Source organism: Amborella trichopoda, chromosome 4, assembly GCF_054954075.1.
Source record: "Amborella trichopoda isolate Santa Cruz 75 chromosome 4, AtrichopodaSantaCruz75HAP2 v2.0, whole genome shotgun sequence".
Lineage (NCBI taxonomy): Eukaryota > Viridiplantae > Streptophyta > Magnoliopsida > Amborellales > Amborellaceae > Amborella > Amborella trichopoda.
In genome coordinates, this window is record NC_142339.1 from 17,916,844 (window position 1) to 17,941,627 (window position 24,784).

The window sequence follows — 24,784 nt, forward strand, 5'->3', positions numbered from 1 at the left end:
GGCATCAGAATGACCTCGGGTCAGCCACGAAAGATTACGCAAGTTCTCGGGCAGTAGCAAGGACTATTTTAGAATTCTACTCATTGTTAGGCAGAGGCAAAACAATCCTTTTGAACCACTATTTAGAATTTCTTTAAATTCAACTAAATTGTAATTATCTTCAATTTTATGTAGATTTTGGGCATACACCCACGTTTTAGCCCAATTTGATATAAACAAGCACTGCCTCATTGTAAAAAGGGACAGATTCATTCTTCTTGGATCAATTAATAAAAATTTTATTGTTGCTTGAGCTTGTGAGTACGCCTTGGAGAGAGAGAGGAGAGAGAAGAAAAGGGTCGGTACCCTTTAAGTAGGTAACTTTCTCTCTCCTCCCCTCTTTCTCTCCTCCCTTCTTTAACATCTCTTTATCTCTCTCTTCTTCTTATCTCTATCTCTTTCTCTCTCCTCCCTTCTTTTTCATCTCTATCTCTTTCTCTCTCCTTCCCTCTTTCTCATCTCAATCTCTATCTCTCTCTTCTTCTCAACTCTATCTCTTTGTCTCTCCTCCCTTCTTTCTTATCTTTATCTCTATCTCTCTCTCTTCTTCTCATATCTATCTCTTTCTCTCCCCTCTCTCATCTCTATCTCTATCTCTTTCTCTTCCTCTTATCTCTTTCTCCATTTGTTCTCCTCTCTTCTGTCACAGTCGGTGAAGCCTAACGTCATCTAGGGTTTTCTCTCTCCTCTTCTTCCATTCTCAATGTCAGGTGGGGTTTTCTCTCTCGTCTTCTTTCATTCCCAGCGTCAGTGGGGTTTACTCTCGCCTCTTCTTTCATTCCTTACGTCGGGTGGAATTTCTCTCTCTTCTCTTCTATCACAGTTGATGAAGCTTAGCACCGATTGGATTTCTCTCTTCTCTTCTGTCACAGTCAGGAAAGCCTAACGCCGATTGGATTTCTCTCTTATCTTCTGTCACAGTCGATGAATCCTAGTGCCGGTTGGATTTCTCTCTCTTCTCTTCTGTCACAGTCGACGAAGCTTAGCACCGGTAGGTTTTCTCTCTTCTCTTTTGTCACTGTCGACGAAGCTTAGCGTCAGTTGGATTTATCTCTCCTCTTCTGTCATAGTCGGTGTAACCTAATGGCGGTTGAATTTCTCTCTCCTCTTTGTTACACTTGGAGAAGCCTAGCACCGGCACGATCTCTCTTTTGCTTTTGTCCCACCACAACTGGCGCAACCCTAACGCCGGCTAATTCTCTCCTTCTCTTTTCTTCTGTTACAATCGGTGAAGCCTAGCACCGGTTGGATTTCCCTCTCTTCTTCTGACACAATTGGTGAAGCCTAGTGCCGATTGCATCTTCTCTCTCTCCTCCTTTATATAACACAGTTGGCAAAGCATAGCACCGACTGCGTTTTCTCGCTCTTCCTGTCAGTGCAGTCGGTAATTCTTAGCGCCGACTGCATCTTCCTTCCCTCTCTCTCTTTTATCCTCTCGTCATTCATAGTCTTCTCTTCCTTTCTTTTCCCTCCTTCTTTCAGATCCCTTCTTCTCTTATTTCATCATAGCCATCATTCTACTACTCATTCGTTCAACTAAGAGGGATTGAAGTTAACCTCTCATGGTAGTCTTGTCGTCTAGCCGTAATATTATTGTGCCAGGACTACTGGCCCTCTTTATTGCCACGACAGACTAACCATCATGCCTAGCTAGTCAGTACTGGTAATGACACCTAATAGTAATCCTTTGAGCCGGTCTTAGTTACCGCGCCCGTTTTGCTACCACATCAAGCCAATTACTCACTAACATAGTCACCACTCTGATCCTCTCGCTCAGTAGAATTCTTCTCTCCCCCATCTTTCTTCTCTCCTTCTTTTTAAATGCGCATGCTTGTGTACATTCATCAAAGAGGAAACGGGTGAGGCTTGACCCACCTGTCTTATAACCTTTACCATATATGTGTATAATTGCAGAAAACATGAAGAATACAAACCAAGGGAGACAATTCCAAACCAGTTTTATTACTGGGGGGCTTTCTTTGTGATCTAAGAGGGCACCAACATGAGCCATCCTACATAAATCCTAAACTCACCTTTAAATTCCTCTCTCACCGGCTGGTAACTCCTGCCTCCTTTCTCGAACGAGGTTCTAGAGAGAGCGATCTCAAAACGTCCCGAATCTTCCCTCGAAACCTGAGACGCATGCCGCTCGATTCCCAAGAGGATCAGAGGGCGAGATCGAGGCACCTAACCAACACGGTGGGACACTCATCGATAGTAAGGAAATAAATGCCGGCATATCCCCTGACCTGCATAATGATAGTGATGCCTTGCAAGGTAAAGGCCTATTGAACCAGCAATGCGCGCTAGGGACTATGTGTGTGTGTGTTGAGGGCATTACGATGTGAATTAACCCACATGTCATTACCCTCCCTCCTGTATGATGGTAGAGGTCTTAATCAATGGGATTGGCTTAGCCTGATGGATAGGGCCTCTCCTGCAGGAGTAGGGGATTTAGGGAGTGGATGGATAAGAATTGATTTTTTGTATAAGGAATGTTTAGTATTTCAATGATTGGATGAAAAATGATTTCATTGACCGAATGCTTATGATCACATCTATTCAAAGGTAACTGTCGTTTAAATGATATGTTCATATTCGCTGCATTGACCTGATATGCATATATGCTAAACTATGACTTCATATTGATGAACTGTACTGTTTTCACACATGGATAGAACCACCACAGATGCATGACACTAGACTTGCTTATTAGGATGTATAGCCCATCCCAATATTTCTCCTCTCCTTGTAGATTGATAACGATAGGTGCAGGGTTGGAAGTTCGTGTTTGGCAGCTGGAAGACAAAGCAAGTGTTCTTGAAGAAGGTGCTTAGACCTTGTTTATGTTTATGTTGTTTGGCTCTGGTTTTGTTTTGTTCTTGGTGGATATGTGTACTATTGGGCCTAGGTGCCCCTAACTTAATGTAATATTTTGGAAGGTTTTTTTATATTATGAATTTCTGTGTGTGGATTTTTTCCTTACTCTTCTGCTAGTTGAGTTTTTGTGCTAGTTCTTTTCCCTAGTTTGCTCGATTATTGAAAATGAAGGCGTTGAGTCCACTCCTACCTGAGTGACAAATGTTACATTGGATCACGAACCCGTGCTCGATCGCCCATCGCCACTTAAGGTACGGTGGTCGGGGGCGGGGTCATGACAGATATGGTATCAGAGCAATCAGTAAAGGATTCTCGGCCTAGGAAGTTTAGGAGAGTCCTTAGATTAGTTTTGGGGTAGGTAAGTGACTGGGTGTTCTTGCGACTATGTTAGAGGATGCCAAGAGCTTGTAACCACAACGCGAGATCCAGTAATGAAAATACTGAGGCACTCGACGAGCTTTACAAGACTCTGGGGGCTATGACCTAAATGATGAAGAAATCGATGCCAACCCAGTCTACCCCTATGCCCGAGCAGAATGATAATAGCCTCATGGAGAAGTTTAGAAGAATGGCAACCCCTACCGTTTTGGGGCATGGAGGAGTGGAGAAGGTTGAGAGGTGGAAGAAACACATAGAGAAAATCTTACATATGTTACACTGCTCAGATGAACAAAACGTCAGGCTAGGGGCATTTATGCTGGAAGGAGAAGCAAAATACTGATGGGACTCGGTGAAGCAGATTTGGAGGGAGACAAGGACCGAGGTCACCTAGGAAAACTTCTTGGCGACAATTGACGAAAGGTACTTCCCTGATTCAGTCAAGGAAAGGAAGGAAGTAGCATTCATTAAAATCCAGCAAGGGGGTATGACTGTTGAACAATACGCCGCCGGATTTGCAGAGCTCTCTAGGTATGCGCCCCAATACCTAGGTGCAAAAGGCGGCTAAATTTGAAAGGGGCTTGCGACCAGATATCAGGAGTAGGGTGATGTCGGTCAATATAAAGTCGTACACCCCGATGGTAGACCATGATCTGAAGATGGAAAAAGATTGCGAGGATCGCAGGTTAAGGGAAGAAGGAAAGAGGAAAGCTTTGCCGTTGGGAAAGTTTGGGAAGAACCCCTGACAGTCTTTCAGGAGAAACACCAGAGGAAGGCCGTACCCATCTAACCCAAGGATCCCAGAGAGTCTTCCGGGCAATATGGACAATGACCAACACCCGATTTGTACTTATTGTGGGAGAAGTAACCACACTGCTGCGGAATGCTACCAAAAGAAGAATGTATGTTTGAAATACTACAAGCGTGGCCACTGGGAGAAGGACTGCCCAATGATGAAGATCGAGGATTGCCCGAAGACCCAAGGATGAGTGTTCGCACTCTAAGGCCTCCACCTCGGTGATCAGAGGTATGCTCTCAATTTGTGATATTAATGCTAAAGTCTTAATTGACCCTGGATCCTCTCATTCATTTATTACACCCCATTTTGCCCGTTACATGAATGTCGCACCTGCATGTCGCAATTATACTTTAGTAGTATGCATGCCTATGGTGGGTTCTATAGAGATTGATAGAATATATAGATAGTGTAAGCTCACGATTGATGGGTGCGACCAACCTGTGGATCTAATCAACCTAGATATTAAACACTTTGATATGATTCTAGGCATCGATTGGTTGTTTACACACCATGCCACCATCAAATGCCATGAAAAGATAGTAACCTTTAAATGCCTTGATCAAGTAGAAACACACTTCAAGGGCATTAGGGCCAATTCCCCACTGCACCTCATCTCTGCCCTTCTGGCCTCTCGCCTTTTGGCTAAAAAGTGTGAAGGGTACCTAGCTTATGTGGCAGAGAATCGAGATGTTCAGACCCAGTTGGAAGGGATACCGTAGTAAAAGAATACCCTGAGGTATTCTCAAAGGATTTGCCATCCCTACCTCCAAAAAGAGAAATTGAATTTGAGATAGTAGTAGTACCTGACACTGCTCCCATTTCTAAAGCCCCATATAGAATGGATCCAGTGGAATTGAAAGAGTTAAAAGACCAGTCGCAGGAATTATTGGATAAAAGATTCATCCGACCCAGTGTGTCGCCCTGGGGTGCACCGGTCTTGTTTGTGAAGAAAACAGATGGGTCCGTAAGATTACGCATTGACTATAGACAATTGAACCAAGTGACGGTGAAAAATAAGTACCCCCTGCCTAGGATTGACGACCTCTTTGACTAGCTCCAAGGGGCCCAACTGTTTTCAAAGATTACCCTTAAATCAGGTTATCATCAATTGTGGGACATTCCAAAGACCACCTTCAGGACTCGATACAGTCATTATGAGTTTCTTGTGATGCCGTTCGGGTTAACCAACGCCCCCGTTATGTTCATGGATTTTATGAATATGGTGTTTAGACCCTTCCTTCATGAATTTGTAGTGGTTTTCATCGATGATATCTTGGTATATTCAAAGAGTCGAGAATTGCATGAACAACATCTAATAATGGTCTTGTAAACTTCGAAGTCAAAAAGATTCTATGCTAAGTTGAGCAAGAGCAAGTTTTGGCTCCCCAGTGTGGCCTACCTTGGGCACATTATTTCTAAGGATGGAATCACGATCGACCCCTCTAAGATCGAGGTCATACTTAGGTGTGAAAGGCCAGCAAATGTGATTGAGGTTCGTAGCTTCCTGGGGCTGACAGGGTACTATAGGCGCTTTGTAGAAGGATTCTCAAAGATAGTGCTTACCCTGACTTGATTGACCCAGAAGAATGCAAAATTTGTATGGTCAAACGAGTGGGAGAGGAGTTTCTAGGAATTTAAGAAGCGACTAATCACAGCCCCAATATTAGCCTTGCCCGAAGGAAATGAAGACTTTGTGGTTTATACCGATGCATCCCATAAAGGGCTCGGGTGTGTACTTATGCAGAGAGGTAAAGTTATTGCTTAGGCCTCTAGACAGCTAAAGCCCCATGAACAAAACCATCCCACTCACGACTTGGAGCTCGCAGTAGTAATGTTCGCATTAAAAATCTAAAGATGCTACCTCTATGGGGCCCAGTTTAAGGTGTTCACGGACCACAAGAGCCTCAAGTATATGTTTTCTCAGAAAAAGCTGAACATGAGGCAAAGAAGATTGATGGACTTATTGAATGATTATGATTGTACAATTGCTTACCAACCGGGCAAGACTAATGTAGTAGCCGACGACTTAAGTCGAAAAGTTGTGGTCTCTATGACACATTTAATGGTTCAAAAAATGAATCTGTTAGAGGGTGTGGTGGAGTGGCACTCATCTCAGCCCCGTAGCAAGGGGGGAGGAATGCTATCATATTTAGGGATGGAACCCCAACTCCTTCAACAAATTTGAATGGCCCAAAAAGGAGATCCCCATCTAATAAAAATCCTTGAAGAATTGAACATGGAAGGAAAATGAGATTTCTGTATGAGCAGTGATGACTTGTTAAGGTTTAAAGGCCGAGTGTATGTTCCCAATGACGAAAAAATAAAAAGGGTTGTCCTAAAGGAAACACACCACTCCCATTACACGGTACACCCAAGGAGTACAAAGATGTATCAGGATTTGAAAGAGACCTTCTGGTGGAACAACATGAAGCAAGATGCGGCACAGTTTGTCGCTAAGCGTTTGACGTGCCAACAAGTGAAGGCAGAGCATCAGAAACCTTCTGGACTGTTATGGCCCCTGCCCATACCAGAGTGGAAATGATAATACATCACGATGGACTTTGCTTCTAGATTACCGAGATCAAGTGTATGGCATGGTAGTGTCTGGGTCGTGGTGGACCGATTAACCAAAGCTGCTCACTGCTTACCGGTTCGCACGATCTATGCTTTAGACAAGCTAGCCCAGTTGTACATAAGAGAAATTGTAAGATTACACGGATTGCCCATCATGTCTGATCAAGACACTACATTCATCTCCAAATTTTGGGCAAGTCAGCAGTCAGCTTTGGGAACCAGACTTACTTTTAGCACTGCCTTCGACGCCCAAATAGATGGACAATCAGAGAGAACCATTCAGACCTTGAAGGACATGTTGAGGGCATGTGTCACTAACTTTAAAGGGAGTTATGAATACCATCTACCGCTAATAGAATTTTCCTACAACAACAGTTTCCAAGCCAGTATTCAGATGGCACCCTATGAGGCCCTATATGGAATAAAGTGTAGGTCACCCATCTTTTGGGATGAGATGGGTAAAAGAAGATTATTAGGGCCTGAAATAGTTCAGATGACTTCCAAAAATATTGCCTTAATTAGAGAGCGGCTCAAGACAGCCCAAAGTCGACAAAAGAACTACGCCGATAATCGCCAGAGAAACCTCGAGTTTGAAGTGGGGGATCGAGTCTTCTTGAAAATATCACCAACCAAGGGTGTTACGAGATTTGGTAAAAATGGGAAATTGATCCCACAATTCATTGGGCCTTTTGAAGTCTTGGAAAGAATTGGAAGCGTGGCTTACCGCCTTGCTTTGCCACTTGAACTGGCTAGCGTCCACAATGTCTTTCATATATCATTGCTGAGGAAATATCGACCTGACCCGCCCCATGTCTTGGAGTATGAACCAATATCGCTCAGGGAAGATTTTCCCTATGTTGAACGACCAATTGGGATATTTGACAAGAGAGTTCAAGTGTTGGGCAATAAAGAAATTCCTCTTGTCTGGGTACAATGGCAGTATCATTCAAGGGATGAATCGACATGAGAATGGGAGGATGAGATTAGGGAGAAATACCCCCACCATTTTAGTTAATGTTGATATGATTTTGAGGAAAAAATCTCTTTTAATGGGGGGGGAATGATGTAAGGGCCCCAATTCGATTAAACCGGACCACTCGCCGCAATGGAAAGAGAGAACGAAGTCGAGAAAAATGAAAGCGCATGCCCGGTGCTAAGGGTGAGGATTAACTCTATCTGGGTGACTTGGCCTAGTGCTATCCATGTAGCAAAAGCTAACGCCACATGAAAGGGTGAAGAATTGGTAATGCTGCATGCGAATAAGGAGTATCACCATGTGTAAGCATCGACACAAGCGTATCATCATCTGGTGCATTGTCGAGAGCATATCACCAGCGGGTGTATTATCGATTGAAAATGTTGCTCCTGCTGAGTAAGAGAAAAATGTAGCGCTAGCTGAGTAAGAGGAAAATGTAGCGTTGGCTGAGTAAGAGGAAAATGTAGCGCCGACTGAGTAATAGGAAAACGTGGTGCCGGCTAAGTAAGACGAAAACGTGGGGCCAGCTGAGTAAGAGGAAATCGCAGCGCCGGCTGTGTAAGAGAACCCATTGCCGTCTATGAATGCAAGTCCTAGCGCCATTTGTGACCCAACACTGACTGAAAAAGGGGAGCAAGAAAGAGCAGCATCGGGAGTGTCTTAGTCAAATGTATAGCCTCCGTACATGTCAGTGCCACTCTGTACGTGTCAGAGCAATGAGTGATTGCATCAGCCATAGTGAATCCCACCAATCGTGAGCACTTAAGCCCTTTGACAACCAGTTTTCTTCATTCTACTTCCTCTCTCCCCCTAAGGAGTTCACTGTTGCCCCTTGAAGATAACCCATAGGTGGAGCTTAAGGAAAACCCGTGGAGGCCATGAGTGAGGATTTGAGTTACCATGAGAAGTCAAGGTAAGTGGGTTTAGTTTCTATGCATCTATAGTTTCCGCAAAGAACAGATGTTTAGAATGGGTAAGATGAAAAAAATGAAAATGTGAGGAATGAATGGGTTAACATGAGTTTGAAATTTCAATTTTTGTGCTTCTCAATGCCATGATTGTTTTTACCACATATATGATCTTTTTATTTATGGACACTCATGAAATTTCTTGGTGTGAGACCCCTTATAATGAACAAGTTCCAAGCCCAAAGTGTAGCTTGGCTAGGAAATATTAAGTTTTCTTTAAAAGCATGTTCACTTGAGCATACGAATTTCCAAAACTGTGAATGTTTTTGCATCAAACGTGTTTGATGGCCAAATGGCATCCAAATGGGACCAAACCTGTCTTGAATGAAAGGCATATATATCTACCTTAAGTTTACATTTTATGCCATGATGAAATTTCTCTTGCAAGTAAAGATATGGCCTAAAATGTCGAGGTGTGACACTACTCACAGTCGTTGTTAATTCCAACAGCTGTGGCCCTCCTTAGGCAATGCTTTTGACCCAGCAAACCTTGTCCAAAAACCTTAAAACTTCCACCATATGAAAGATTTATGAATGTACTCAAAGTTACATGTTTTGAGGTTTTCGACATTTCCCACGGATTTTGAAGTATGACCCAAAATGCACGAGTATGTCTCTGCGCTCTATTGCAAGGAAGATTTCTAGCAACTAATGCTCACTTTGTACAGAGCTATTGACCCATCAAATGGCCCCCAAATTCTTTCCAATTACTATTTTTGTAAAGTTCTGTGTATTAGCTCAAAGTTTCATGTCTAAGGCATCCCAAAACTCCCCTTAAATCCAGAGCTACACCCTCACAAGAGGGGCATGTCATTGTTAATTGTCACTACAACACTTTACGATCATGCGGCACTAAGTTATCTTGATATATGCTAAATGTGAATGCCATTTGATAAATTCCATGAGAATGGCATAAAGATATGTGAATGATGCCATGTAAACTCCACTTTGTAAAAAAGAGGGGCCACGAGTGTGATAGTGATGAAATGAATGTCAAATGCCACTAAGAGGGCTTATGTGGAAATGCCTTGTAAAGCTTATGAAATGCATATCTTTTACTTAATGATATGATGTTATGATGTTATGATGAAATATGACTCATCTATATGAAACATTTATTTATGAGAATGTGATTCATCCATTATGAGGCATGGTATTGGCCACTACATGGTGGGACACTCACCTGTAGTGGATATTGTTATGATATTGTGATGAATTGTTCACTACGCGGTGGAACACTCATCGTTAGTGGATATTGTTGCGATACTATGATTAATGACCAAGGCTTATGTTGATATTGACAATTACACGATGGGACACTCACCAGTAGTGGATACTATTATAATATGGTCTGCTATGCAGTGGGACACTCATCGGTAGTAAGGAAAGAGATGTCGGCATATCCCCTAATGACCAATGCTTATGTTGATATTGACCCTTACACGATGGGACACTCACCAGTAGTGGATACTATTATAATATGATCTGCTATGCAGTGGGACACTCATCGGTAGTAAGGAATGAGATGTCGGCATATCCCCTAACCTGCATAATGATAGGAACGGGTTAAGGGAGAGGATAGAGTGTCGTACCCTAGATTTATGAAATGAAATGATTGATACCTTGCAAGGTAAGGGCCTATCGAACCTCCAATGCGTGCTAGGGACTGTGTGTGTGTGTGTGTTGAGGGCATTATGAATTCGATTAACCTACTTGCCATTACCCTCCCTCTTGTATGATAGAGGTCTTAAGAAATGGGATTGGCTTAGCCTGATGGATAGGGCCTTTACTACGGGAGTAGGTGATTTAGGGAGTGAGTGGATAAGAATTGATTTATGTATAGGGAATGTTTAGTATTTCAATGATTTGATGATTAATGATTTCACTGAACAAATGCTTATGATCACATTGATTCAAAGATAACTATCGTTTAAATGATATGTTCATATTAGCTGCCTTGACCTGATATGCATATATACTAAACTGTGACTTCATATTGATGAACTGTATTGTTTTCACACATGGATAAAACCCCCACATATGCATGACACTAGACCTGCTTATTGGGTTGTATAGCTCATCCCATTATTTCTCCTCTTCTTGTAGATTGATAGCGAAAGGTGCAGGGCTGGAAGTTCGTGTTTGACAGCTAGAAGATGAAGACACTATGATTGCGATACTATGATTAATGACCAATGCTTATGTGGACATTGACCCTTACACGATGGGACAGTCACCAGTAGTGGTTACTGTTATAATATGGTCTGCTATGCAGTGGGAAACTCATCGGTAGTAAGGAAAGATATGTCGGCATATCCCCTAACCTGCATAATGATAGGAACGGGTTAAGGGAGAGGATAGAGTGTCGTACCCTAGATTTATGAAATGAAATGATTGATACCTTGCAAGGTAAGGGCCAATCGAACCTCCAATGCGTGCTAGGGACTGTGTGTGTGTGTGTGTTGGGGGCATTATGAATTCGATTAACCTACTTGTCATTACCCTCCCTCTTGTATGATAGAGGCCTTAAGAAATGGGATTGGCTTAGCCTGATGGATGGGGCCTCTACTGCGGGAGTAGGTGATTTAGGGAGTGAGTGGATAAGAATTGATTTCTGTATAGGGAATGTTTAGTATTTCAATGATTGGAGGATTAATGATTTCACTGAACAAATGCTTATGATCACATTGATTCAAAGATAACTATCGTTTAAATGATATGTTCTTAGTCGCTGCCTTGACCTGATATGCATATATACTAAACTGTGACTTCATATTGATGAACTGTATTGTTTTCACACATGGATAAAACCCCCACATATGCATCACACTAGACCTGCTTATTGGGTTGTATAGCTCATCCCATTATTTCTCCTCTTCTTGTAGATTGATAGTGAAAGGTGCAGGGCTGGAAGTTCGTGTTTGATAGCTAGAAGATGAAGCAAGTGTTCTTGAAGAAGGTGTTTAGACCTTGTTTATGTTTGGGCTGTTTGGCCCTACTTTTTTTTTGTTCTTGGTGGATATGTGTAATATTGGGCCTAGGTGCCCCGAATTGAATGTAATATTTTATAAGATTTTTTTATATTATGAATTTTTGTGTGTGGAGTTTTTCCTTACTCTTCTGCTAGTTGAGTTTTTGTTCTAGTTCTTTTCCATGGTTTGCTCGATTATTGAAAATAAAGGCATTGAGTCCACTCTTACCTGAGTGACAAATGTTACATTAGATCATGAACCCGTGCTGGATTGCCCGTCACCGCTTATGGTACAATAGTCGAGGGCAAGGTCGTGACATGAAGACTTCTCGACTGCAATGGGGAATGATGAACTCACAGAACTGGCTCAGTAGCGTGCAAGAGTCTCACGTTGATTTCATGTGATAATTCGACCAAGTCCAGTGCTTGGTAAAGTTATTAAAAACAAGGCAATCTTGGTCCATCCTGTGTTGTCCTACAAAACGATGCGGATTGTGCAACTTAACAAATCGTTGGTTACACATTCTCAGAGGAAGTAAAGTCCCTCAGACATTCAGAAGAGACATGATATCCCAGTCAATGTCGAGCTCCGCTCAATCTGATACACGTACTCGTCAACAAAAAGGTCTTCGGAACCCCCAATTGGAAAAGGCCTAAATTTGAGAAATTCATCTTCTCAGAACAATCCCCTTGCTTGAATAGGCGAATGGAAAACTACCCTGCACCCCATCAAGTGGAGCAAGTAGGGGAAGTTGTCAGCTTTGGTGTTTGGAGAATACTTATTGGTACTTGGAAAGTAGGCACCCAACCATCCATTGATGTAATGAATGGGGAAAGGGGTCCTGTAACTCCCCTAAACCTTGTTAGCATCTGTTGCTGTCCCTAGCCCTTTGAAAATGCTACACAACAAAGGCTCAGCTAAAACATATCTATGGCCTTCAACCACATTGCAAGCAGCATAAAGACATTCAGGTCTGATCGCATGGCCCATGGAGTTTGGAAGCGCAAAATGACACAAGAATAAAGCAATGTAGGATTTCAAATAAACATGCATGTCCCAGGTAGCAGGACGATGGGGCATCACTACAGTAAGAGGAGGAAGTGTCTTAAGCCCGTTGAAAAGAGGATTCTTTGACTCATTTTTGGCCTTCTCCATATCAAATAAATGATTAATCCATACTTCGAAAGAGCGGCTAGTTTTACGTATTCTTTGAACATGCCTCTCAAACAATTAGACCTCTGAAGCCCATGATAAGAACCATCTCCGAAAAGGATGTCATTCACGGTGGTAAATTGTTCATAGCACTCCCTTAGAAGGGAGAGGCCACCGATAAAATGCAATTCCAGGAGGGACATGCCACCCTTTCCATGGCCGAAGAAATGTTTGTCTTAGCACACCAAGTTTCCAAATAAGCCTGATTGATGTTGGAACAAGGATTGTATGGGAAGGCTGAGCATTCACATGCATCAAGAAGCCACGCGCATTTGAGTCTATCTGAGAAGCACCCTCATACGTCTCAAGTCCAAGAGTAGTGACCTACGATATACCCACTCTCACCCTCACATCTAAAGCCCGAATCCGCCCATGAGGCATTACGTTCACGAATTTCATGCCCCAAAATTGGAAGAACGTTGGATTCGACAACATTTTTGTGTGCGAAATGAAGGAGGATGTTCTGTCGGGGAAGGCCATGGAAGGAATGGGGGCTAAATTCCCCACATTCAACTTGATCCACCAGTAAATTGATATTTGAAGTCCATGTGAGGTGGTTAGGATACTGACTGTCATGCCGACGCACAAGCGAATGTCAAGACACTGAAATGTCAGTGCATTCTCTCCTCCAATTTTCACCTTCCTTCGGGAAATGCTTAGAATGCATGATGCCTGAAATGTCACATGATTGAAATCCTAATAGATATGATTCAAGGTTCCCAACCTACGCCCGATGCCTCCGTGGATTAGGACAAGGTCCGACCCTTGATGCCATGTCTATTTCATATGATTCAAGGTTTCTAACCTACACTCGATGCCTTCGTGGCTCAAAATGAGGTCCGACCGTTGATCCCAGACCTATTTCATATGACTCAAGGTTTCCAACCTATGCTCGATGCCTCTGTGATTCAAGACGAGGTCCGATTGGTCCCATGCCTTTTTCATATGGCTCAAGGTTTCCATCCCACGCCTGATGCCTTTGTGGCTTAGGACGTGGTCCAACCCTTGGTTCTGTATCTCTTTCATATGGCTCAAGGATTTCTAACCTCCTCGCGATACCTTCGCGGCTCAGGTTGGGGTCTGAACCCTTGAACTTAGAAGAAAACCAATGCTTCTATAAACCCAACGAACAGGATTGGGAGATTAAAGAGTGTTCCATACTCAAAGTCGCGCTAATAACCAAATGCACGAAGTATTCGATCTCATGGCTAAGATCCACCATGGAAGATCAAGGGAACTCATTGGGAATCTCTGATCTTCAGACCAACGCCTCGTGGAGAATCCAGCAAGACTATGGAGAAACTCTAAACAGAGTTGAACAAATCCAAGCAAAACGTCTTTAAGGAGTATTGAATCTGAGACGTCCCTTGTGACCAAATGATCAGAAGCCGAAGCCAGAGACATACCCTTGGAGCATCAACCTCAATCAGAAGGATAAGATTAACCCTAAAATCATTGAACCTTCTTCCCATCACAAGAAAATTCTTAGGAAAAAGGTTGTAGTTGGGATGAATGAAGAAAATGGTAACAAGATAAGACAGGGATGGAGAAAAGCCGAGCAAAATCCCTAAATAAATAAAAAGGAGGGAAGACTTACCTTGGATATTATGATCTAAAAATAAATGTTGAAAGACCAAAGCTTTGCAAACTACAGGTGATGTTTAAACCAAGGGCTGAGTTTCCTCATAAAATCAAAGCACACTAAATGACAGATATCAAGGCCAAAAGCAAGGCTTAAAGCTTCCCTGAATGAACGAGTAGATGAAGTTAACAAGACCCGAGGATTGTCCTTGCGACACTAAGATATGAAGATTGCAGGAATCTATCGAAAAATCTAAGAAACTTAACCTGAAAGATAGTAAGACCACCATAGTACAGAGCATTGGAAGATATCAATCGAAATCAAATAAGAGATGTCCAAAGATTATTTCTTTTGAAAATGATGCAAAAGGTTCTTTTTGAAGAAGATGTAGAAAGTCTACTGAAAGAAACAGAAGGTCTGCCGGAAAGAGCAAAACGCTACCGGGAATGGTTGTGTAAGGCAGAGAATTTTTGTTGGAAGCCAAAGTTGAGGATGAAATGATGTGAAGAGATGGATGTTTTAAAAAGGGGATATGACGCTTGGCCTCCTCATCTCGAAGATCGAAATCTCTGGTGGCGGGATAATGATGGCTAATATGCATTTTACTAAAATGCCCCACAAGAAATACAAAAGGCTCTTTTTTTCTTATTATTACGTTAATTAGGTTGCCTTTGGCATTTTTTGAAATGTGATGGTAAAAGTTTGGATTTTTGAAATCAAGCATATCTTACATCAAATAAGCAAGAGATGGGAATGCAAACCATCATCGTACGAAATGATATGCATATCAGGTAAGTGCGGAGATGGTACAGAATGTAGAATCGTGAAAATGTAGGCATAAAATTGGACCAAAAAAGGAGTTTCATTGATAAGGAAGGATGAGACTCAGCCCTTATATATATATATATATGAAGAGAAAGCTCCACCTAGTTATGCTCCTTCACACGCTCGACTTCTTCTCGATAGAAATCAAACCACCATCTCCCTGAGGCTCGCAATATCTCTTGACTTTGGGTCCAACATCATTCCAGCCTCTTGAACCGCTTGAGGGGCCATAGTGATATTGTCAAGAGCTGCCTCCTCTGAAGAAGAGGGTAAGTCCACGATGGACAAAGTTACAGGGCGCTGTTGTTAGCCCTCACCTGGACCAACGATTGGAGGAATGTTGGTGGTGTGCTCCTCACTACCACGAATGGCAATGGTACAGTCAGGGTTAAGAGAGATAGAAAGGCGTCAGGGAAGAACATGAGAAGAAATAATTAGAAGTGAAAAGTCAGGAAACATTTGGATGGATGGAGATGAACTAGCGAGGCTCTAGTAGCTGATGGATTTATAAAACCTTGTGGATAAGACGAGGGGTCCTTCTCCCCAGAAATGATGACGAACGTGTTGGGGAGTGGGAATAAGGTGGTTATCCATTCCCGCATTTAATTAAGACGACATAAATGAGGCACGCATGCGCCGCCTTCATGAAACAGATGTAAAACATACGATGTCATCGAGTCCACTCGAGATTGGTCGAACGCTACACACCTTTTGAGGTTCTCTCATGTGTGAAGCATCTGAGGCGGTTTTGTTGGATGTACATTTAGTCATACGACCACTGGATAATTTATTAATATGCTTTTCATCTTGGAGATATGTTGCTTTGCCCCCATATAAGACTAAGTATATTGCAAACGAATGCTTGATTGAAGACATACAGCGAAGTGGATAACACATGCTAAATGATTGTCCTTAACGGATAATAAAAATTGAGTACGATTTTTAATGGCACCACTCAAACGTGTCCTTGACAATATTTGGGCTTGGCTTAACCCATGTTCGTATCCACTGTTAGCTAAAATATGTCTTAGTTAACACCTCGGAGTTTTGTGTTCTCAAGTTGAGACTCTCGAGTCATTATAACCCTCCCCCTTGAAGTCTCATGTCAATCGGCAGTCTCAAGCTGTCCGGGGATGAATTAACCCATCACCATTTCAATCAGCAGTCTAAAAGCTTCCTAGGTATGGCTTAACCCATCACCACATTGTTGGAAGATATTTTCATCATCATGAAGCCCCAGCTCAATAACAGCCTAGCAAACAGTGAAAATTCTGACAGTCTCATAATAGCCTCAAAACGAGTCAAAATCTTCATGAGGACTCTCAAAAGTCTCCTGCCAAGTTTTTTCGCATTCCTACATGTCTAACGCAGTGCAGATTGAGAAACAATTTCGACAAAAACAGCCTCTAGCACCCTGAAACAGATCCTATAACTAGAGCAATATTTTTAGTATCTCAATTTGTTGTGGGACTACCTCCATTGGATCCAACATAGTTGAAAACCCTCAAGGGTCAAATTTTAGCTTGAACGAACATCCCAAGAATAAGTTATAAGTGAAAGAGCGAAACAGGAGGAGCCGCACGCTATTCCCGTGCGGCCACCCTACAACTCTACTCCATTAAAGGGGCAATCACGATCAGCGATTTTCAATGCATGTATCTCCCTCATCTGAGATCGGATCGAGCTCAAAATTAATGAAGCGTGTTCGTCTCGTAGAGATGAGCGTTTCGATATGTGGCACGCCTTGCGACGACGCTTGAACGCGAAGAAAAGCTAGAGAGAAGTTGTTGATCCGTGAAGAAAGTGCAAGAAAATTAGCAACGTCTCGAGCCGTGAAGAAAGTGGCCAAATCATGCCGCTCGCTAGCCCGATCGACACGAAACCAGTTCCATCTCATACGTAAGGTCCATGGTCATTACTGGTCTGAACTTCATGCATGATGAATGGTCGGATTCTGCACACAAAGACAATGAAGTATCTGCAAATTCTATCATCGAAATTCTAGATTCCGGCCAAAATTCCAAAGTTACAAAATCTTTGTTCGGGCTCGAAATAGAGCTACTTTTGTTGCCCCACGATCGTGTCGGCATGCTCAGTGTGATCAAGCAAATAAATCATAGAAAAACAACAAGGAACGAGCACACTATCGATCTGAAGTTTCAAGATTCATTCAAATTTCAAGTTACATGATCGTGCCCTAAAAACACGATCCATGGCTCGAAGTTGTCATCAAATCAATTGCCATGCCGAGCCCTACAAGAAAATAATCATCTTTAGACCAACCGGGCATCAGAACAACCCCGGATCATCCATGAAAAATCATGCACGTTCTTGCACAACACAGGGACTGTTCTTAAATTCTACAAATTGTTAAGAAGGGGCAAATCTATCATTTTGCACCCTATTTTCTGATTTCTTTTAATTCAATTAAATCTTAATTTTTAACAATTAGGTATAATTTTGATCATCCACCCATGTTTGGGTACACATCTACATATACGACGTACCATCATTATACGTAAAAAGGCTTGAACCCTTCACAAAAGAGAGAGTTTTTACTTAATAAAGTTTTTCTTTCTTCTCATTGTTGGGTCACGTTTGGAGAGAGAGAGGGTAAGGGAGAGAAACTTTTGAACCGGTACCCCTACGCTCAAGGTAAATTTTCTCTCTCATCTTTTCTCTCTTCTTCTTCTCCTTCATTTGAGCCTCCCTCAAAGGCCATGCACGGCTGTGGCAGTGTAGTGCATGCCTCTTCCTTTCTTTTTTCCTTCTTCTTATAATTCCACAGGTCGCGCATGGCTATGGAAGCACCATGCGCGAGCTCCTTTTCCTCTTTTGTTTGTGCGTCTCCATCTCTCCTCAAGATTTACAGATGACGCTGCTCATCGTCGTCCGTAGGTGTGTCCTTGACGTCTCAGCGAGGAACACGGGTAGCGAAGCTTATTGCCGTCTGCGAAGGCTTCACCATGCCACGTGACTATCGCAGACGGCAATGTCCATCGTCATCCGCGAAGGGTCACGTCAATACTCATCGTCATCTGCGAGCTTCTCTTTTGCGCCTGGCGCCTATCGCAGTGCACAGGCTTCTTCCTTTCGCTCGGTGCCCATCACCACGCGCAGGCTCTTTCTATGCCTCTCCGCATCTATCATCGTGCACAAGCTCCCCTTGTGCCCCACCCCTATCGTCGTGAGCTCCATGAGAGGTAGTCGCTGCGTGAACCATGAGATGTTATCGTCGTGCGCCTCACCAGAAGCTAGCATCGTCTGCAAGAGACGTCTGGCCTTCTTGCCTTGCTAACGGCGATGCTTCTTGCCATCCATGGGTTTCTCTCATGTCCCACATCTAGCGTCGTGTGCCTCATGGGGAGCTATCGCCATGAGCCTCACCAGAAGCATAGCCGCTCACACGGACGCAGTGTCTTCTCGTGATGCCAACGGCGAGGCCCATCACCGTCTGGATTCTTCCTCCCTCTGTCGCCTGGCTCTCTCATTCTCTTCATTTCCTTTTCTTCTCTTCGTTCTTTTCTCTTATCACTTGGTTAAGGGTAGACTTCGCCTAACATTGCCATATCGGCCTCGATTTTGAGTAGTATTGTCATTGCGCTGGTCTCGAGTACCATGTCCGTCTTGCAACCACTCTAAGACGGTAACTTTCCAGCTGTCATGCTAGTCTCTTCATTAAGTTCTCTTCTCTTTTCTATCTTTATTTGAACTTTCCACTTAATCACTCTAACTTCTCACATTCTTAGCCATGAGAATGTGCGTTGCCTTTCTGCCCACTTGTCTTGCAAGTTAACCATAGTAGTGTTGTGCAGAAAATAAGGTGATCGTAGGTCGAGGGAAGCGATTCCAAACCAGCTAAAGCAGCTGAGGGGCTTTCTTCGTGATCTAAGAGGGTGCCCACATGAGCCAGCCCGAGTAAGTCCCAAACCCATTTTAAATTCCTCTCTCATCGGTTGATATACCTGCCCTTGCTGTTGAGTAGAGTTTCTGAGAGAGCGATCTCAAGTCCCGAGTTCACTAGAAACTCGAGATACATGCCACCAGATCATCTAAATCTGGAGGGCGACATCGAGGCACGTAATCACACATAATCGGCAGTCTCAAGCTGCCTGAGGATGGCGTAATCCATCACGACATCAATCGGCAGTCTCAAGATGCCCAGGGATGGCTTAACATATCACCATATCAATCGACAATCTCAAGTTGCCCGGGGATGGCTTAACCCATCATCATGTCAATCGGTAGTCCCAAGCAGCCCGAGTGTCATGACCCCGCTCTCCGACCCCCGCCGTCCCATACCGAAGGGCGACAAAGCGCGGGATCGCCAACACAGAGGTCACGGATGTCACTCAGGTGGGAGTGGCTCAATGCATAATTTAATTTGGCATCACAACAAACCATGAAATAAAGCAAAAACTCATACAAAAAAAAATTCAAAACTGAGTAAAATAACACAATTTATATACCTATTCAGACTCCAAAATTTCATGTTACAACAAGTTCAAGGCACAACAGGCCTGATCACAAAACTTCCAGAATTCTTCAAAATACAATTTCACACATCCACCAGGCACCTACCGTCAAAAGAGTCACCAACTGGAACTTTAAGCTTCAAAACGACTGCCACCACCGTCCAACTGTCCACACTAGGGTATCAAATCTCACTGCACACAGAGGGGAAAAAGAGTGGTATGAGCTAAAGGCTCAATAAGCGAATTCAGCACCCTTGCATTCCAACCTAGATGCACTCCTAAAGGATAACAGACCCACAACTATCACGGTTCTTGCAAGATCACAGAATACAATCATACATTAATAGATACAGACAGAGTGAGCAGAAAAGTTCAGATCTCAAGGCTTTCAATGTTTCATGAACTAAATGATCATACTTACATATATCACTATCACACAGTCAGAAGCTTGGCTAGGGCATACAGTTTAGACAGACATAAATTAATAGGGCCTACTTCCGAAGTAGAAGTCACATCGACCAGGCTAAGCCAGTCCTGTAACTTGTGACTTCTACCCTCATTCAGGAAGGAGGACAATGACAAGTGGGGACCCCACTTCGTAATGTTTTCATCACGCACACAGTCCCCAGCGCGCTTTGGGGTTTACGATAGGCTGAGGCCTTGCAAGACACGACCCTCCCCTGGTGCCGTCAGGCGAGAGGGCATTACACTACCATTGGAGGACCCAATATGTAGTGCCCATAACAAAGTAGGGGGACGCAACCATCTCAGTTATTTACAGTTACATCTCGACTCCTCTCCTATCATAGGAGTCGAGGTATAATATACCCCACTACCAATGGAGGACCCATTGCGTACCAGGCAATTATCAGAATTACAGTACGCACTACCAATGGAGGACCCATTGCGTAGTGGTCAGGATCAGAATCTGTATCAGATAAATACATTATCCACTACCAATGGAGAGCCCATTGCGTAGTGGCCAGAATCAGAATCAGAATCATAAGCAGAATCAGATAACAGAGATACAATATCCACTACCAATGAAAGACCCATTGTGTAGTGGCCAAAATCAGAATTATAAAAGTATCATACCTAATACAAGAATGCTTAAACATTCACTCATTTCAAGAGGTCAGGAATATTCATTATATCATAAGTATGCCATTTTAGTATCATTTTACAAAAGAATCAAGCCATGTTCAACATATCGATGTATAGCAGATGTATGATCTACTCAATGACTAAGAATTCATTATAATTCTTATCATAAATATGCATGTGCAAGGTGAGACATAACATCCAACTTATGAGGTAAATTTACTTCTTTTCAATTTCTATTTTAGAGTGAGTATGAGCCTCCCTCAATCACAGAAAGTATGAAGTTTAATTGAGCATGACCAATTCAGGGCTAATATAGAGTCTTGAGATTCTAAAATGTCATATTGGGGTATGTTTTATAATCTGGGATATAAACATCAATTTTATACTGAATTTCAATATAATTCCAAAACAAACTTGCAAGCTAACATTCTTAGCTTTCATGTGATAGTAATTTGGGAGCATTTGGACCCCATTTGTTCCGTCGAAAGCTTAAAATTACTGAGTTTGGTCATCAGTGACATATTCTTATAATTTGATGTATAACACTTGATTTAGAAATAATTTCAAAATTCTTTGAACATGTGAATTCAAAAGGACACATAGACCTTTCAAATAAAAGTGATTTGAAGGAAATTGAACCCCATTTTATTATTTAAAACTTATGAAAACAGAAACAAACTTTTTGAGTTTTCTGCAATCTGTCAACAAATACATGTCCACATACATTGAAACACAACTCTCAAATTATACAGAATTTGGACAAGGTTAATACATGAAACTCATAGTAAACTCGTGTATCTTTCAAATGGCTATGGTTATGACTCATTTGGACTTCATTTGGCTAAACAAAACATCATCACAATAAGAATGATATTTCTGAATCCGTAAAGAATTTCAACTGAGATTAAACAAAAAAATCACAGTAGACACACATAGCTTTCATTTAAACTAGTTTTTAACTCATTTTGATGTATATAAGTCAATGAAAAGTTCAATTTAGAGAGCATGCATCTTTCTGAAAAATAACAGAATTTCATACCCAAATTTTGGCACACTTCAAAGAGTGATTAGTAACTTTCAAACTAAAATAGGCATTAATACAAGGTTATTTTCAGCTTAAACTAGATTCACAAGAGCCACCAATTTTTATAGCCAACAAAAATGCCTTTCAGACTCAATCTATCATTCAAATAAGAGGTACAGTCCTGGAAAATCAGGGCTTATTTTAGCATGCTATCATACATGCTCAAGCTTGTATTCAAATAAAAACTATGAAAGAATGGATGCTATAATCCACTTACTTGTGCCAAGAGACCTCCAGGTTTACCCAAGCTTCTAATGGTGGTTGAATGGAAAGCCTTAAAATTGTAAGGCCAAGGAAGGTGGCGTGAGGGAGACGGAGAGAGGGTGTAGCATTTGGAGTGAGGTTGGGGTTTAACATGGGTAGGTAGAGGAGCGGTGGCAGCATGCTACAACTAAGTGGCAAACGAGGGGGAAGGGGGGGGGGGGGGGGGGGCACGTGGTGAACAAGGGAGAGGAAAAAGAAACAAAAAAAGGTAGTCAACCCATCACCATATCAATCAGCAGTCCAAAAGATGCACGTGGATGACTTAGCCCATCACCATATCTATCGTCTGTCTCAAGCTGCCAGCAATGGCTTAACCCTTCATCATGTCAATCTACCGGCTCAAGCTACTTGGGGATAACTTAACCCATCACCATGTCAATCAGTAGTCTAAAACTTGCACGGGGAAGGCTTAAGCCATCACCACATCAATCGACAGTCAAGCTGCTCGAGGATAGCTTAACCCATAATTATGTCAATCACTACTCTCAAGCTGGCCAGGGATGGCTTAACCCATCACCACATTAATCAGCAGTCTAAAGCTGCCCGCGGATGGCTTAACCCATCACCACATCAACTGACAGTCTAAAACTGCCTAGGGATGACTTAACCTATCTTCACATCAATCGGCAGTCTCAAGCTGCTCGGAGATGGCTTAACCCATTACCCTCATTGCCCGACACTTAAGGCTTTAAAAGCCTTATGCACCGTGTGACATTTGGTTACCACAATGTGGATTGCTTCCTCAATACAAGGAGTTCTCTCATGAAAAACCAAAGGCAACTCTGAGAGTTGGAAAAAAAGCCATTGGGATGAACACCGGAAAGGGACCCTAAGGTGAAAGAAAAAAAAGAAGAAAATAAAAGAAACTAGGAAAAAGAAATCTGTAGGGCCGAAAATCCAAAAGGAACCCCGAGCGTTGGAAAATAGGCTACCGGGTTGAACAGCGAAATGAACCCCGAGGCGATAGAAAAAAGAACTTCTCAATCTTTTTCGTCTCAGCTCCAAAATGTCCTAAAATTTTTCTGTTCTCAAGCTAGAATGGTGTCATAAAGCAAAGTAAATTGAAGGCATCATTCCAAGTTAACCTAAAGAGCCTCGACCATCTTAATTTCAAAGGAGTGGTAGTGGAGGAACAAAATTGGAAGTCCAAGGATATTCTGAGCAATCTAGGGTAGCATCCCATATTATCCAAGACATTGGTTTGCTCGAAATACAAGAAAAATTCTCCCTTGAATTGTGACATGAGAGCCAAGATTGGAAGATGAGGAAGTATGTGGTTTTGGAAGATGAGGAAATATGTGGTGATTCCTCATCCTGAAAGTCCAAGTAGAGGCTCGATAAACCTAATTCCCAAAAACTTTCAAAAAACCTAAGAGCCCAGATTCTAGATTGCCATTCCTACAAATCCTTAGGAAAACAACAACTAACCCATAGGTTTCCAAACCAAAAATCTTGAACTTGTGGACCCCAAGATTCATAATCGAAGGCGAACCAAGATGTTCAATTAGTCAAGAATTCGTCCTCCCATCATTTCTTCTAAGTAGACTCCGATTCAATTGGAGAACCAGGCCACAAGAAAAAGGTTTAAAGTCAGAGACAACTGCACTGAAAGCTTCCCAGGTAGCATTGGGATGACTACAATAAGGAGTGTCATCGACTCAAAGATAGCACGATTTCTATTGATTGTCACTTCAGATCCCGATTGTCGGATACCTCTCAACCGCACGGACTCAAAGATAGCAATGCCAGTTCGATGTCATACGGATCACAAGCATCCATCGGCATTCGCCTACCCAAAAGGTACAGGTCATTCAAAAGAATGATCCCTTAGAAAAAATTTCCTCCCCATTGTGTCTTTGGTGTCTACTTATTTTCCATTCACCTGGTACCCCAGGTGAATGACAAAGAAGGGTAACTGTAGACACCCCCTTGAAATTCTAGCTAAATGAACTCCTAAAAACCTCGATTTTGAGTTTAATGGACCACACAAAACTTAGTAGACCATAGGAAACTTAGAATCAATACAACTGACACAAACTTGCTTTAAACCTATCCTAAGTTTAAGTAGACCTCGAGAGCTTTCTAACAATTTAAGAATCACCCAAATTGAACTTACGGTTAAAAGATCCAGAAAATAACAATTTGGTCCCTACAAGACCCAAGTGTCGGTTGTGACATGGCCTGACGTGTGCAAACACGGCCTGATGATGTAGTAAACACATTTTTCTAATTAGATAAATCTAAAAAATTAAGATAATCCGAAAAAATCTGAACAAAAATCAAGAAAAATCACCAATTAAAACATATAAATGCGCCTCTAGAACCCAAAATGGTGCATCGGAAGTCCCTAAGAAATCCATAGAAAATAAGACACAATTATTGAAATTAGAAAAATGCCCAAAATTAGGAAAAAACCTTAAAAATTCTTAAAAAATCAGCAAACTTCCTAAAAATTCCCAAAAACTTTCAAAAAACCTAAGAGCCCATATTCTACCTTAAGAGATCCCAAAATCCTAGAAAACATGAAAATTCTCTTCTAAATCCCAAGAAAAGCTTAGGTAGACCCTACTTAATATTCCCAAGCTTTTCCCCATGCCTTAGAATAGATCTAGGTAAAGGAACCTTAGATCTACCAATTTTAGCAAGCATAAG